The sequence below is a fragment of the Mustela nivalis genome (genome assembly GCF_964662115.1).
Source record: "Mustela nivalis genome assembly, chromosome: 1".
Taxonomy (NCBI): Eukaryota; Metazoa; Chordata; class Mammalia; order Carnivora; family Mustelidae; genus Mustela; species Mustela nivalis.
Window position 1 is genome coordinate 25197610 of NC_139020.1, and position 12589 is coordinate 25210198.

Genomic DNA, 12589 nt, shown 5'->3' on the forward strand with positions numbered 1-12589 from the left:
GATTCCTTCTGGTTCATATCATCACATATCATAATCCAATATAGGTAATAACAAAGGGGAGGGGAGGCTCTGTCCTATGTTCACAATTCTGTCCTTCCTGCCAGAGGCCACAGCTTTGTGTGGTTCCCTAGAGTCCTCTCCAATTAGCAAGGGAATAAAAGAGAATTGCACCTGAGAAGTTCTCTACACCAGCCTGGAACTGATCCTATCATTCATGCTCCCTCACCATTGCCCAGATGTTTGCAGTGCTACACCTACCTGCAAGGGAGCCCAGAAGAATGTGGTCTCCTGGGGGCTCAGGAATAAGAAGACAACACAGATGGTTAGGGGGGACTAGCATCTTTATCACAACTGGTGCCTTACTTTACAGAGACTTGTGCATACAATTGAAAAACAAAGAGAAGGAATAACCCCTCCTGAGAAAAGCAAGCACAGGAAACTCTACACATAAATCTTGAGATCAAAACCACATCCCTCTCTCTCTTTTAATTCTTTCTCCCTATGGAAGACAAACAGTCAAGATGGTAGAGTTGAAATATGAGGGAACTTAATACCAGAAGCTGAGTTTAAGAAAACAGAGATACTATTTGTATGTGGACACTACGGCCTTAACAACATAAATGCAGGACCAGTGATGGCCACAAAAGCTAGGCTGAAGTCCCAGGATGATGCCCAAACCTGGGACCGGTTTCTTAGCATGGTGGACTTGCTCCTCCCATCTGCCTATCCATTCCCCTCTCCCCTGACCTCCTCCTTCCACAAGTATCTCTACAATTATGCCTCTTTCATGAAACCTCTTTGCTTCAGGTCACACTGATTTTTTTCAATTTGTATCTTATTGCCTCTCTAGCTAAGATGAAGTATCTTGGGCTGTGGCAATTCTTTCTTTTGTGCTTTTATGTAATTAGAACAATTACTCAAAGTTCAGGAATACAGCAGGCCTCCCATTTTGTAAACCTCATGCTTCATTCAATGTTGGGCCCATAAGAAGAAAGGAATAAATATTTGTTCCTTGATTGGCTTCCATTTCTGGAGTTGGGTGAGAGGGATGTCTCCTGAGAACACCCGGATCTAGGAAAGGCGTGAACTCTCCTCCAGCATAACCTCATACACCAGGATTAGTCAGACTTACTAAGGGATTGAGCAGTCAGTTCAATAAAGTGCTGAAGACATTCTTTTTAGTCACATTCATTTTCCCTCAAATCTGTTACACAGACTTCATGATATCGAAAAAAGGGTAGATATCATCTAACACCCCAGACTGAAATGAGTATGGCAAAGGCAGCATTCTGGACAAGGACTGAATTCCAGGTTCAGCTCTTTTGGGACCCAAGTGGAGATAGCTGTGTTCAGGTAGTATCTTCTCAGCCCAGTCACCCCCAACAATAGGAGAACTTTACCTCAAGAACTTTGTGACGATAAAAGAACTAATTTAGAGGGAATGTATCTGCATTGTACAATAAAAATGATACTTCATAGAGGAAGGCATCCCATTATATGGACATATGGCAGAGGAAAATGAATAAATCCTAAGGACCATGAAACACTCTGCTTTCTGAGTTGCTTCCTGTGACTGATATCAGGAGCAACATACCCCTACACAGGTTGGCTCCATTGGTGACCCCAAAACATCCTAGTCTGTTGGAGTCAAAGATATTCATGACACACCTTCTATCGTACCTGCCATACATACTTTTAGCTGCTGAGTTAATGAGACCTACTATGTGCAGGTGAAAATTCAGAAGTTACTAACATATGTCATTGGATGTCTGAGTTAGAACAGACCTCAGTAACAAGCCAGTCTAATTTTCTTTGGTTTTCCCCTACTTATATATGTCCACAGTCACTCAGTCTCTAAAAACACCTGTGCAGCCTTCAAATATGGACTTCTGGATGACTTCTAAAGGGAAGTTTTCCATGACTCATCTGCCATTAATAAATATTTCACCTAGATCAGTTTCCCCCATATGTGTTCTCTTAAAACCTTATATTTTGGGGTGCCTGGGTGGCTCAGTGGGTTAAAGCCTCTGCCTTCGGCTTGGGTCATAGTCTCAGGGTCCTGGGATCGAGCCCCGCATCAGGCTCTCTGCTCAGCAGGGAGCCAGCTTCCTCCTCCCTCTCTGCCTACTTGTGATCTCTGTCTGTCAAATAAATAAATAAAATCTTTTAAAAAAAAAACATATTTCTCCTTCATATACCCCACCCTAAATGTAATTAAATACTTGTACAATTATTTGTTTAAAAAGATGCTTATATCACTTATTTTATTTTATAATTCACTAATAAGTATAATTATTATATCCTGAATACAAACAATAAATGGCATACAGAGAAATTTTAATACTAATTTCCAGATTCTCCTCAATGTCTTTGGTAAAAATCTTCAGTCAAGGATGATTAGGAGAATCATCACTGTTGGGGTTCAATCCAGGTCCTAGTTCTCTTGTCTCCTTTTTATCCATTTCTGTATCCCTTCTTTCAAAAGCCACATACTATTTGTGGTTTTACATGCATGATCCAGAGCTCACTTCCTTCAAGCAAAATCGTTATTCTTATCTGCTCATGGGTTTGTTCAATGTTCCATTTGATATCTGCTCTTAATAGTTATGCTGCAAAAGTGGGTGCTTTCACTACTCTCCACTTGATCTACAAAATGCATCTTCTACTGATCTGAGTCCTCTGTGCCCCATGATCTAGGTCCTCTGTGTCCCATGAGGAACATCCACATGATAGGTCTACACTAGGTTGAGGTGATAGAGATGGCTTTATTAATGTCACATTTGAAGTGGGAGAAAAGCTACTTAATGAGAACAGAGTTGAACACCCCTCCTGGAAAGTAATAGGGATGCCATGCTTAATGCCCCTGAAATAGCACCAACTTTCCACCGAGAAGTTGCAGCTAAAGAGTATTTAACTCTATCATGCTCAATAGCCAGTGGGCAACATTAGCAAGTGTTATATTTTTCAGTATCTCTAGGGACAATCTACCAAATTATCAGGTAAAATAATTCTTTCTGAATGCATATAAAAAATAGATCAGTGGCAAATGCAGAATACCAGACATTTTGGAGGAAATTTTTCTTCCATGCTTGTCAATTTGATGTTTCTTCTTTCTCAGATTTTTCAGCCTAGGTATCTAAGCTCTTTTCTCAGGAGAAAAGAAACTTTTCATATTTTCATAAATTATTTTTATAATATTCATATAATAAAGAATAGAAGTGTTTGAGCTCAGTAAACATAAGAGCTCACAATACTCTTTCATGTGAAGACATCCGTATCATCACACGCTGAAGGGAACAGAATCATGGTCCACTTATGACAAATGTGCTTCTCTGCTCACTTATCTCTGGTGCACAGTTTGGCACATTTTCTAACTTTGATCCATTAATTCAGTTACTACCCCAACCCGATCAAAACCACAGAGTTCAATTTGTCACTGATTAGCTATAGCTTCACTCTGTTTTGTAACAAACGTTAAAACTTTGATTTCAACCGTCCTCCTGCAAATCCGTATCAAGGGTCAGAGGTGAAATCAAAGCATTTATCACAACTAACTGAAAAACAACTCCAAATGTATGCCATGTCTGGAGTCAAAAGCAACAATTGCTACAGGAAAGATGACATGCCTTAATTGGTTTACACACCTTACAGGCAGTAGTGACAAATAGAGCCTTTCTTTTTTTTTTAAACAGTGGGGAAGAGAATTTTTTTTTGAAGATTTTATTTATTTATTTGACAGAGAGAGATCACAAGTAGGCAGAGAGACAGGGAGAGAGAGAGAGAGAGAGAGGAAGCAAGCTCCCTGCTGAGCAGAGAGCCCGATGTGGGACTCTATCCCAGGACCCTGAGATCATGACCTGAGCCAAAGGCATTGGCTTAACCCACTGAGCCAGCCAGGTGCAATATCATGAATGTTCAGAAGATATACACGGGCTTTTGATGAAATGAGTTTAAATTATCATTTAAATAACATCTTTCATGATGAGAATCATGCTGTATAGTGTGCTGTAATTACAATTCATCATTCAAATACAGAAATTTAGCTCATTTGACACCACCTAATCAAGGTCAATACTGCATTTTTTTTTACTACCTTTATTTCTACCTTTGTCAAAACCATCAAGAGCAACAATTCTAGCACTCAAGAATTTACAAATGTGTTGTTAGGATTTGTATCAGAATAACTGACTACCTTTTATGAATCACAGTTCTCTAAAAGTTTAAATTTCTAACATAACCATGATGTACTAAGTCCTATGGATGATACGAAATAAATATCAGACATGACCCATAGTACTGGTTAGAGTTGTCCAAATAAAGAGAACTAGTAAAATATATGTATACATAAAGAGATCTACTTACGGAGTTTTCTCATACAACCGTGGAGGCTTAGAATTCCCCAGATCTGCAGTCGGCAAGACCCCAGAGGTCAAGGGTATAAATTCTCAGGGCTGGCAGCCTCCAGACCTAGAAAAAGCCAATATTTCAGTTCCTATATGAAGGTGGAAAAAGACCAACATCCCAGCTTAAAGCAGTCGGCCAAAAGAGTTCCCTCCTACTGAATATTTTTGTTCTATTTAGGTCTTTAATTATTTGGATGAGAAACACCCATATTTTAGAGTCTACTGATTCAGAGGTTAATTTCATCCAGAAACACCCTCATAGACACAGTCCAAATAATGTCCCGCCAAATGTAAGGCACCCCAGTAATCCAGTCAAACTGATACACAGAATTAACCATTTCACCATTTCACTAATCTTTTTTTTTACACAAGCCCATTATTTAGGGAAGAAATAAGACAAACCCAGTAAGTTGTAGTAAACAATGACAAAATGACATACAATTAAGTGCTAAATCATATCATATGAGAATGTCTTTAATTCCTGTAGAACTTCAGAAAGAGAATAATCAGAGAATTTCTGATTAACTAACAATATAATAAATATGCTTTCATTCATTTACAAGTGAATAATCCAAAAAACTAAAGAGTCAATAAGGGCTGACTAGTCACCAACAAAAAGAAACAAAAAATAAAATGCCTAAAATAACTTAAACATTAAAAAAAAAAAAAAAAAAAAAAAAAAACCAAGCACAGACATGAGGGAGAGAAATAACAGAGTGCTTCAGCATTTTCCTGTCTGAATCTTGATAATACTTTATACCTTGGTGTGAAAGATTGCTTTAGCTGAGAGAAAAAGGCTTTTGATGTCATATTCTTCTGACGCCTGCTGGCCTTAAGTGTTTCAGCAAACAATTCAGCCTGATGGGAATTCTTGCAATATAATTTTTATATTTATACCTTCTCTCTTAAAAAAACAAAAAAAACAACTTTTTAGAAGTTTTCAGCAGAAGAGGAAAAGCAAGTGATATCAAGTGAAATGATCTCTGAGAGGACCAAATATTATTCACTGCCTAAATGTGCAACCCACTACCTACTGGATTCTATTGTTTCACAGGCAGTGTTTAACTAGAAGAAGTATGAGGAATTACCCACATTCAGTTACTCACCTTCGGTTCCCCAAGGACTACACAATGACATGGAAGCAGTTCCATTGTCCAACCTTAATAGAAGCAACCTTAACTGTTCAATAGCAGTTTTTACTGGGAGCTAATAACAGAAATTATTATACAAAAGTTTGATAATCTCTCTCTGTTTCTTGAGGATGTGAATCCCAAACACGCTCAGAGTTACTGAAATTTCTATATCTTAAAACCAATTACCTTCCTTCAGGTTTTTTTCTATTATATTTATTATACTGAAACATAATAGTTGTTTACTGTTTGTTTTTTAAGATTTTATTTATTTATTTGATAGTCAGAGATTACAAGTAGGCAGAGAGGCAGGCAGAGAGAGAGGAGGAAGCAGGTTCCCCGCTGAGCAAAGAGCCCTACGTGGGGCTCAATCCCAGGACCCTGAGATCATGACCTGAGCTGAAGGCAGAGGCTTCAACCTACTGAGCCACCCAGGTGCCCCTTGTTTACTGTTATTATACTTCAGTAATTCTAGATCAGCTCTCCAATCCTGACAAACCACAGTAGCCAGGTTCTGTATCTTAGCACAGGCTAACTGAATGCTCTCTTTCTGCCAACAAGAATAGCAAAATTTACTCCATTTTCCTTGGTTCTGTCAGTTCTCGTAGGACAATGATTTTCTGAATGGCATTCCTTTTGCTGAAATCTAACAGACTAAAGTTGTTCTTTCTCTTAAAATTTTCCTATCATTTCAAAACAGCCTCTCTCAACCACTGGAAGATTAGACATAAGCAACTGGAAGTGAATATCCTTATCTGCCATGACAGTACTTGACATGTAGGAGATCCGGGAGTTCCCATGGCCCAGATGGGTTCCCTGGAAGCTGTGGTGTTGAGAAATCTGAAGGATCCAGTACTGGGAGAGATGAACCACAGAACCCAGAAAAACCCACACAACTGGAAGGGACTACAGACGTCAAGAGGAGAGCCAAGCAGGTAACCCAAGTAGACTAGGTGAAATCTACCCATACCCTTGTGGATACCAGCTAATGAAAACGAAGCACTGAAAAAGCTAATCCCTCAACAGACACCGAGAATAGAGATGGTAGCCCAACACCAGAAGACTACCTCCACACTATAGTAAACAGTTCAATTCTCTCTCTGAACAAGTATTTGGAGGAAAAAAAAAGAGTTCTAATAAGGAAATTATGCTTTGAACTGATGAGCTATTTCATTTTACCAGTTGCCCTAAAGCCCAATCACAAAAACTAAATTGATCACAAAGAAACACTTGATAAACCAGAGGAGGTTGAGTTACCTCTAATAGGCAATTTAAGTGCTTCCTATCACACTCGGGCTCCCACTAGCTGCAGAACTGGGGTACCCAGAGCTTGATAAGATCAATTATAGTAAATAAAAGCCGCAGCATATTTTGTGCCAATTTGTATTGTAAACTTTAACCCCAAAATGCAGAAATAAATAAGATGAAGTTCATGTCTTCCTAGAACACACACGCTGTATGGGGAAAGTATACTAAGCATCCATGGGATGCAAAGGTGGTTCAACATTAGCAAATCAATCGATGTGATAGAACAAATCAATAAGAGAAGAACCACATGGTGCTCTTAATTGATGCATAAAAAGCATTTGACAGGGCGCCTGGGTGGCTCAGTGGATTAAGCTGCTGCCTTCGGCTCAGGTCATGATCTCAGGGTCCTGGGATCGAGTCCCGCATCAGGCTCTCTGTTCAGCAGGGAGCCTGCTTCCCTCTCTCTCTCTCTCTCTGGCTGCCTCTCTGTCTACTTGTGATTTCTCTCTGTTAAATAAATAAATCTTTAAAAAAAAAAAAAAAAGCATTTGACAAAATACAGCATCCATTCCTGATCAAAACCCTTCAAAGATAAGGATAGAAGGAACACTGCTCAACTTCATAAAAACTATCTATGAAAAACCCACAGTGAGTATCATCCTCAATGGGGAAAAGCTGACAGCCTTCCCTTTGAGATCAGGAACTTCTTATGTTCCTGATCTCACTACTCCTGATCTCACTACTCCTACCAAACACTCTCACCACTGTTATTCAACATAGTACTAGAAGCCTTGCAACAGCAATAAGAACAAAAAGAAATAAAAGGTATTCAAAGGAAAAAGAAGAAGTCAAATTCTCTCCCTTCACAAATGACATGATACTTTGTATGGAAAAAACAAAACACTCCACCCCCAAACTATTAGAACTCATAAAGCAATTCAATAATGTGGCAGGATACAAAATCAATACATGGAAATCAGTGGCTTTCTTATACACTAACAATGAAAATATGAAAGGGAAATTAGAGAATTGATTCCATTTACTATAGCGCCAAGAACCATAAGATGCTTGGAAATAAACCTATCCAAAGAGGTAAAGGACCTGCACTCAAAGAACTACAGAACACTCATGAAAGAAATTGAAGAAGATAAAAAAAAGATGGAAGAGCATCCCATAGTCATGGATTGGAAGAATAAACATTGTTAAAATGTCTACACTGCCTAGAGCCATCTATACTTTCATTGTCATCCCAATCAAATTAAAAAATGCCGGAACGAATAATCCTAAAATGTGTATGGAACCAGAAGAGAACCTGAATCACCAAGGAGATGTTGAAAAAGAAAATACAAAACTGGGAGCATCATGTTACCTGATTTCAAGCTTTACTATAAAGCTGTGATCACCAAGACAGCATGATACTGGCACAAAAACAGACACATAGACCAGTGGAACAGAGTAAAGAACCCAGATATGTACCCGCAACTCTATGGTCAAATAATCTTCAACAAAGCAGGAAAAAATATATAGTGGAAAAAAGACAATCTCTTCAATAAATGGTGCTGGGAAAATTAGACATCTATGTGCAGAAGAATGAAACTCGACCATTCTCTTACAGCATACACAAAAACAAACTCAAAATGGATAAAAGATCTCAATGTGAGGCAGGAATCTATCAAAATCCTAGAGGAGAACATAGGCAGTAACCTCTTTGATATTGGCCACAGCAACTTCTTTCAAGGTTTGTCTCCAAAGACAAAGGAAACAAAAATGAAAATGGACTTTTGGGACTTCATCAAGATCAAAAGCTTCTGCACGGCAAAAGAAATAGTCAACAAAACAAAGAGGCAACCCACGGAATGGGAGAATATATTTGCAAATGACACTAAGACAAAGGGCTGATATCCAAGATCTATAAAGAACTCCTCAAACTCAACACACACAAGACAGATAATCAAGTCAAAAAATGGGTAGAAGACATGAACAGACACTTCTCCAAAGAAGACATACAAATGGCTAACAGACACATGAAAAAATGTTCATCATCATTAGCCATCAGGGAGATTCAAATTAAAACCACATTGAGATACCACCTAACACCAGTTAAAATGGCCAAAATTAACAAGATAGTAAACAACAAGTGTTGGAGACAATGTGGAGAAAGGGGAACCCTCTCAGACTGTTGGTAGGAATGCAAGTTGGTGCAGCCACTTTGGAAAATGGTGTGAAGATTCCTTAAAAAATTAAAAATAGAGCTTTCCTATGACCCTGCAATTGCCCTACTGGGTATTTACCCCAAAGATACTGATGTAGTGAAAAGAAGGGCCATCCATACCCCAATGTTCATAGCAGCAATGGCCACAGTCACCATACTGAGAAAAGAACCGAGATGCCCTTCAATGGACAAATGGATAAGAAAGAAGTGGTCCATATATACAATGGAATATTATGCTTCCATCAGAGAGGATGAATACCCAAAAATTTTGTATCAGCATGGACGGGACCAGAAGAGATTATGGTGAGAGAAATAAGTCAAGCAGAGAGAGTCAATTATCATATGGTTTCACTTACTTGTGGAGCATAAGGAATAACACAGAAGACAGTGGGAGATGGAGAAAAGTGAGTTGGGGGAAATCGGAGAGAGAGACGAACCATGAGAGACTGTGAACTCTGAAAAACAATCCTTGTCCCAGGGTCCTGGAATCGAGTCCTACTTTAGGCTCCCTGTTCAGCAGGAAGTCTGCTTCTCCTCCTCCCTCTGCTCTACCCTCCTGTTCATATTCTCTCATGAGATCTCTATCTCTGAAATAAATTAATGAAATCTTTAAAAAAATGTTCAACTTTTTAAAACTCAGCTATTCTGAAATTCAGTTGACACTGGGACTCTTCTGGTTTTGATGAGAATTAATAACAACAGTAGCTGAAAGCAAGACACCAAAAATTAAACAAATAGGGGAACAACCAGAATGGCATGCTCAGATGGCTAAGGGAACTGAATGACACTGGCAGCAATGAATATGGACTGTTCAAAGGGAAAAGAAAATGCTTGTATTCAGCTCTGTTCCTTGGACAGGTCCTAGGGATGAGCCAGTGCTTCAGGAGGATAAAATTCATTTGGTCTAGACAGCTTTTTATTGGAGACAGGTCCTCACAGAATGAGCTCTATTAAGACACATTTTAAGATTATTTCATGATTATCTAAAGACAACAAAATCAGGGTACCTGGGTGGCTCTGTCAGTTAAGTGTTTGCCTTCGGCTCAGGTCATGATCCCAGGGTCCTGGGATTAAGTCCACTTCAGGCTCCCAGCTCAGCAGAGAGCCTGTTTCTCTCTCTCTGTAGTTCCCCCTGCTTGTGTTCTCTCACTCTCTGATTGACTGATAAATAGATACATACATAGGTAGATAAATCAGTAAATAAATAAGTATCTAAAAAAATCAAAAATAAAGACAACAGAAGAGACCCATCCTTGAATATAGCATGTGGAAAAAGTCAAGAACATTGCCTCATTTGATGCCCCTTATACAAAGGACCACATTGAAAACATTTTTTTAGAACTCAGTGCTAAAAAAAAAAAAAAAAAACCAAACAGTTTTGCCTTCTCTAAGGAATCAGGATACTTCCTCTTCTCTAACAAGAAGACTAAGTCTTTCTACTTGCTTTGACTACCAGGAAAACCAAAGCTAAATGTCAGAGCAAATGTGACAATCATACAGGCCTGTATGGACAGGATGTTTGGGATTTTTCTTCTACTCTTATTGATGCCTCTCCGTCATGACCCTCCATTTCCCATACCCCGTTAGTTTCTCATCGATGCTTGTGATAAACCACCATTGGTTTATACAAAGGCCATTTGGGAATATGAGAGCAGACAGGGGAAGAGATGGAAAGACAAATCAGGACAGACAAACAGAAATGGCTGGCTCCTGCAAGAACACAACAATAGTATATTACGTGGGATCTAGAATATTGATGCCTAAGTATTTTTTAATTATTTTAGTGAAAAAGTGTTCCCAGATAATATCCACCTCATCAAGATCTCCAGGGATTTATTTTTCTTCCAGGATATGAAGGACAAGTTAAGGCTGCCAGCTCCCACCAGGGCTTGGGTTGAAGCGATTCTATCATGGGTAGGCTAGGGGTGTAACCTTGGAGTGGCAGTGAGGACATTCCAGAGACAGGCCAGAGAACCTGACAGTTAATTCCAAGGGAGACTCTCTTATGGATCTGCAAAGGTCTGGGAGTGAGTTCACCTCTTCTGCTACAAACAGGTTGACCTAACAAGAAGGCAAAGTTAGGATGAGGCACGACAGGAGAGGAGATACACACACACACACACACACACACACACACTCACACACACAGCTAATGTGTCTGAGTGACGGGGCATGAATTTGGGAAAAAAACACATATTATCTATTCAAAATACATTTTCTTCTGAGGACAAATTATAGGACAAGCATTTGTGTTTAAAGGGCTCAAAAATATGTTAATATACAGTAGACTGGTTACATACAGAAACCAAAGTCAGATGTGGCTGCTGGCTTTATTACCTAACAATAAGTTGTACCATAGGTATTTAATGTTAAAATTTGGAAGTTAACCACCCCCCTCACTCCTACGGGTCTTAGTGGGCAGAGAGTTAGAATACCAGAATCTATAGTGTTGAGCAAGGTGTTACAGAAGCACTGATTCTGATTATGGTTTTCCAAGGACACGGTTTCGGCCTGCTCTGAAGGGCTCCTTATAGGTGACACCTTGTAGGGTAACTATCCTGAGGAAATTACTGGAGAGAGAGAGTGGAGCTACTGCTTGTATAATTTTCCCAGTGGATACTACACTGATTTATTCATTCCAGCAATCAGAGAGTTTTCCTTGTTCTGCCACTACAATAGAGGGTATGTAAAATCAAATAAAACATGGACTCTGCCCAACACAGGGCTCCATCTCACAACCCTGAGACCACGACCTGACCCAAAAACAAGAGACAGAGGCTCAACTCACTGTGCCACCCAGGTGCCCCCTGCCCATTTTCTGAATGGCTCTGAATTGCTTAGTGTTTATTCCACCAGCTGTTTCTATGTCACTGTCTTGGGCTCCTCCCTCACAATGGATGGTCATTCACTGTATGTAATGATTTCTCCTAACACTCATTCCTTCCTGAGCCACTTAAAATCCATGTGAGACCAAGCCTTGATCCAGAGGGCAAAACATTTTGCCTCACTTTGATTTAAGAATAAACAATAGGTTATAAGATCAGATATTCAGATTCAATGTCATATCTTAATCCTAAACAGTGTTTAGCTATTAATAATAAGCAGTTTCTCCAATGTTCAATCACTCATTGGCTTTCTAAATATTAACTATCTGTGATGTGCCTAGCATTGTGCTACGTCATGGATACTACCATGAGCAAAAACAGGTGTGGTACCTAATGACATGTTTTAGAAAAGTCAGGAATATAAGCAAATTATCATGAAATGAGTTTATAATTACAAACTGGGACTGGAAGTTCAAGAAGGAAACAAACATGGTTCCATGGGTGTGCTAATAACAGATCAGCTTGTTTCAGACCTACCACCCTACCAAGTAAACTAGAAAAATGGAATTAAAAAAAAAAAAAGTCAAAATGTATCATAAAGCCACAAAGGCTCTAAAGACTTGGGACACTAAAATCCAAGAAAGGAGAGGGAGGCAGACAGGTGAGCCTGACGGAGTGTTTTTTTCTCTCATGGCATTTACTAATTCTCAGTGGAGGCTCAAAAGATGACGGAGCTTCCTAGGCTCATGGAAATGGGGACCAAAAATTGAA

At 39.2% G+C, this 12589-nt stretch overlaps 1 protein-coding gene across 1 annotated transcript in view; it reads right to left on the bottom strand.

Annotated features, from left to right (window-relative positions):
- Window positions 1–12589, bottom strand: part of LOC309870124 (uncharacterized protein) — a 223488-nt gene that overhangs the window by 80946 nt on the left and 129953 nt on the right. Inside the window, exon 4 of the mRNA XM_082742251.1 lies at window positions 4363–4467. The gene's annotated coding sequence lies outside the window, so the exon portion shown is untranslated. The remainder of the gene's footprint in view (window positions 1–4362; window positions 4468–12589) is intronic.